Source organism: Mus musculus, chromosome 14 (assembly GCF_000001635.26).
Source record: "Mus musculus strain C57BL/6J chromosome 14, GRCm38.p6 C57BL/6J".
NCBI classification, from domain to species: Eukaryota; Metazoa; Chordata; class Mammalia; order Rodentia; family Muridae; genus Mus; species Mus musculus.
In genome coordinates, this window is record NC_000080.6 from 32,496,454 (window position 1) to 32,501,987 (window position 5,534).

The window sequence follows — 5,534 nt, forward strand, 5'->3', positions numbered from 1 at the left end:
GTTTTTCCTCTTTCATTTTGGGTAATCATCCAAGGTGACCTGAAGTTCCACACACAGTCCCTCAAGTTCCTTATCTTGTTCTGGAAGCTTCCTTTCGTCCTCTTGGTTGGAGGCTGGTGGCTGCTCTCTAATTCAACCTTGTTTTATTCAATTAGCTGACATTTAGGTTGGCAGTGTTGCTCGTGATGATAAAATGTGAGTCACTGAGGATGTCACCATTTCAGGATGAAGTGACGTCAACAGGATGCATTGTGCTTAATTTTTCTTGCACTGACAGATTAGACAGGTTTTCTGGGTAATGTGTTTTCAAGAGTCTTTGCTTCCATGTAGTTCACACATAAATCCTCTAAAGGAATCTACATCACATTTTTTTCTATCAATTCTTTTAAAACTTTCTTTTATTATTTTATGTGAGTAGGTGTTTTGTCTGCATGCATGTCTGTGTACCACATGTATGTCTAGTGCCCGTGGAGGTCAGAAGAGGGCATCAGATCCCCTGGAAGTGCAGTTATAGATGGTTGTGAGCCGCCTTGTGAGGGCTGGGGTTTGAACCCTGGTCCTTTGGAAGAGCAGCCAGTGCTCTTAACTCCTGAGTTGTCTCTCCAGCTTCTCTTCCACCATTTTTTGGCTGATGACTGTGAGGTTGGGTTTCTTTTTAAGCACATTTGAACACTACCAAGAGAAAATGAGAAGTATAGTTTTGCTCTACCTGGAAGCCAGAGAGTTTAATAAAATAAATACAAAGTATAATGATAAATAAAAAATATTTCTTGTAGCTGGACTGATAACACCAAAAATCAAATACAAAATTAATTGGTTTGAACTCTGGCTGTGGAAGAATGTGATTCTGGGAACTAGATGGGAACCTTTGGTTACCCCCAGAAGCAGCTGGTAAACTTGAACCTCCAATTGATTCTGCCACCTGAAAACATCAGTCTGCTTGTGTCTGGATCTTCCATGGTACCTTACCTGAGGCAGGTGCCTAAAAAGGTAGTTCCCACCTTTTTCAAAACCAAACAACCTGCGTGCTGTTGCCACGGGACCCAGAGCTAAGGCCACATCTCAGCGTGCTCCAGCTGCATACCCTGTCTGTCATTAGCTGCTTGTTTTTCACAGCCTTGTAACAATGTATCTGATGGAAGAAACTTAGATGGAGAAGGGCTTATATTGGTTCCTGGTTTCTGGGAAGGCATTCCATAGTGGCAGGGAAGGTATGTCAAGGAAGTTGATGTGTGATAGTGTTAGTTGTGACTGTTTCCATGTCTTGCCAAACTAGGAAGCAGGAACAAGAATGGCGGGGGCGGGGTGTCGTGTTTTTATCCTTGGGACCCCACCTCTAACAACCTTCTTCTACCTAAGGTTCCATAAGCTCTCAATAGAGTGCCGTTGTCTGAGAACTAACGCTTTCAACATGTGAGCCTGTTGGGGGTGGGGGGAGGTGCATTTTACATTCAAACCACAACACACTCACCCCCAAATAGCTTACACACCAAGAAACATTCCAAGATTTTGATGGTGTATATACCATTAGAGGCCTGGAAAAGGGGAAGCTGGACCTTAAAGATGTTAGACCAAGGAGAGAGGCATAGCAGTAGATCAACTCTAATCCAGGGATACAGCTGCATATTACTGTGTGTGATACTCACCAGAGAGTCTTCCTCACAGCTCTTCTCGTTAGCTGACTGGAGTGGGGGACGCACTTCCCTTTGTTTAAGGAAGACGGGATTCTACAGCTTCTCTAGAACGCGATAAAGATGGGAATGCAAAAACTAGCGAGATAGGATTTATCATGTGCCAACTGTAACGTCTGTCCCTGCCAGTGCTCCCAGTGAAGGCCCCAGAAGACACGTCTCCACAAAGGAATTGATAAACGCGTTAGTGAACATGACACCTGCCTTCCCAAGCAGCTGTGTGTTCCTTCTCTTTGTAGGTCAGCTGTATCCATAGGGGATGCTAACACTGTAATGAGCTCTCAGTTTTCTTTTTCTTTTTAATATTTTTTTATTACGTATTTTCCTCAATGACATTTCCAATGCTATCCCAAAAGTCCCCCATACCCTCCCCCCCACTCCCCTACCCACCCATTCCCACTTTTTGGCCCTGGCGTTCCCCTGTACTGGGGCATATAAAGTTTGCGTGTCCAATGGGCCTCTCTTTCCAGTGATGGCTTACTAGGCCATCTTTTGATACATATGCAGCTAGAGTCAAGAGCTCCAGGGTACTGGTTAGTTCATAATGTTGTTGCACCTACAGGGTTGCAGATCTCTAGCTCCTCCATTGGGGGCCCTGTGATCCATCCAATAGCTGACTGTGAGCATCCACTTATGTGTTTGCTAGGCCCCAGCCTAGTCTCACAAGAGACAGCTATATCAGGGTCCTTTCAGCAAACGCTTGCTAGTGTATGCAATGGTGTCATCGTTTGGAGGCTAATTATGGGATGGATCCCTGGATATGGCAGTCTCTAGATGGTCCATCCTTTTATCTCAGCTCCAAACTTTGTCTCTGTAACTCCTTCCATGGGTGGAGCTCTCAGTTTTCAACAGCGTTGAGAGTCCAGACCAGTAGCAGCCAAGAGACCTTCACCATAAGAATTCCCTGCTCCAGGGAGATCTTCAGCTGTGGTCAATTCTTCATGGTATTCCTAGAAATGAAATTGGTACACATGTTACTATAGTATTATTTGATATGTATAATATAAAATACTCTAAGTCCTGCCAGTAAGAATCTGACTGCAGCCACAGCTTTTGAGCTGTCTCAAGGCAGGCAATTCACAAGCTCAATGTCTGTTGAATGTGTGTGTGAGTGTGTGTGTATGTGTGTGTGTGTGTGTGTGTGTGTATGTATGTGTATGTGTGTGTGTGCCTCCTACATCTCTGTCTTAAATATGGCTTGTAAATCTTATGCCAAGCCTTCTCCAAAAGGTCCTATTTGTTAGAGTGGTGGCATTTGAAATAAAGACATTTCTGGGCCTTTCCCAAATTACTAGATGTTTTAGTTAGGATTTTACTGCTGTGAACAGACACCATGACCAAGGCAACTCTTATAAGGACAGCATTTAACTGGGGCTGGCTTACAGATTCAGAGGTTTAGACCATTATCAACAAGGCAGGACCATGGTAGCATCCAAGCAGGTATGGTGCAGGAGGAGCTGAGAGTTCTACATCTTCATCTGAAGGCTGCTAGCAGAATACTGGCTTCCAGGCAGTTAGGATGAGGGTCTTAAAGCTCACACGAACAGTGATACACCTACTCCAACAAAGCCACAACCATCTCAACAGGGCACACCTTCTAATAGTGCCACTCCCTGTGCTGAGCATATGCAGACCATCACACTAGACATTAATTTTGAGTTGACTCTGATTCCACATTAATTCTGAGTTGACTCTGATTCCTGGGGACCCAAGATACCAAGTGACCCACCAGTCAGAGTGTGGGTTGATGGTAGTCAGGAGATAGAATCTGAGCTCAAGCATGATTCACAGTGGGGCCAGGGAATCCACAGACACCTACTTTATTATTCCCTCACTTCCTGCATGGATAAATGCCTTGGAGTCAGAAACAGGTGGATCTCTATGACTGTGAAGCCAACCTGGTCTATGTAGTGAGTTTATATCTATTATCTTCATGGCAACATTCGTCATGGGCAATGATACCAAATCACCTGCCCAATGTACTTATTGATAACACACACACACACACACACACACACACACACACACACACTCTGGGTGGAGGAGAGTTAGAACATGCCATATCAATATGATGACTTGGCTAAAGAAAATAAGAGGGAAGGAAGCAACTTATAAGAAAAATATTAATTTCAACACATAAAAGCTTACAATGACAAAATGAGTAGCAAGTTGCATGTGCCTGTGTGTAGAGTCATAGTGAGGCTGAGGAGCTCCAAAGCAGACTGACAGAAGTGAGAAACTATAGACACGAGGAGGGATGCTACCACTGCAGATGTGGGTTAACAGTGATGCCAGTGGTGGTGCGTGCGTGTAACCCTAGCACTTGGAGGTTGATGTAGGAGGCCTGCAAATTCCAGACAGCCTCGGCTACTTAATACACTGCCTCAAAAAGAATACCGTCCTGACTTCTGACCACCTCCGTTCACGGAGTAGCTGCATTCCCAGAAAACCCCTTCCATATGAAAGCTGTGCAGAGTGGACTTCACATTTACAAGGACTTCAAGTCTACACGCAGCTAATGATGAATGTGCTTCCTACCCATAGGGATACCGCGGAACACATTTGAACCCCAAGCAGGATAATTCTTTTGGCATTCTGTACATTGGAAATATTAGAATGCCAACTCCTGATTCCTAAAAGTCTGGTGTGGCCCTACAATTGTGTATGCAACTCCCCTTCATGAGGATGGAGAATGACATCCTGAGTGTGATTTTCCTTTTGGAAGGAAGAGGGCCAATCTATAGCTTACAAAATTACTCCCCAGAGCAATGGTGTGCAGAGGGGAATGCTTAAACAAGCTGATTAGATCGTGGGAATTCTTTGCTCTCTCTTTAGTTTAATTTAAACTTTTTCTCTCATATATCACACCCCAACTACAGTTTCCTCTCCCTCCCCTCCCTCAGTCTCTCCTCCTACTTCATCTCTCCCCCAGATACACCCCCCTGACCTCATAAAAAAGCAGGTCTTCCAGGGACATCAATCCAACACAGCATAACAAGCTACAATAAGATCAGGCACATACCATCACATCAAAGCTGGATGAGGCATCCCAGTAGGAAGAAAAGGGTCCCACAAGCAGGCAAGAGAGTCAGAGACAGTCCCTGCTCTACACTGTTAGGAATCCTAGAAGAACACCAAGATACTTAGCCATAACGTCTATGCAGAGGACCTGGGTCAGATCCTTACAGGTTCCCTGATCTCTGTGAGCACTCTGGAGTCCCAGTCAGTTGATTCTGTGGGCTGTATTCTCCTGGTGTGTCCCTTACCTCTCTGGTTCCTCCAGTCCTTCCTCTTCCTCCTACACAGCAGTTCCCAAGCTCCTCCGCCTACTGTTTGGCTGTGGGACACTGCATCTGCTCCCATCAGTTGCTGGAGCAGTTGTTCTCTGGTCTCTTTGATGATAATTATGCTAGGCCTGGTCCCAGAAAATTCTGCAGGCAGGACACAACGAATGGCAAAGGTTTTGTGGCTGGGTTGATGTACCAATCCCTCCATTTGAGGTCTTGCCTGGTTACAAAGATGGCTGGTTCAGATTCTGCATCCCCTGTTGGTAGATGTCTTTGCTAGGGTCACTCTCGTAGTCCATTGAGTTTCCATTGTGCTGTTTCTACCTCACCTCTGATATGCGCCCCATTCCAATTTTTCTGTTAGTATTTTTTTTCTCTCCCTCAACCCTTCTGTTCCCAACCCTACCTACCCCCAGTCCACTGGCGGCGATACCTACTCTATTTCCCCTTCCCGGGAAGATCCTTGTCTCCCCCTTGAGCCTCACTTGTTACTTAGCCTCTCTGGCTCCATGGACTGTAGCATGGTTATGTTTTACCTTTCAGCTAATATCCACTT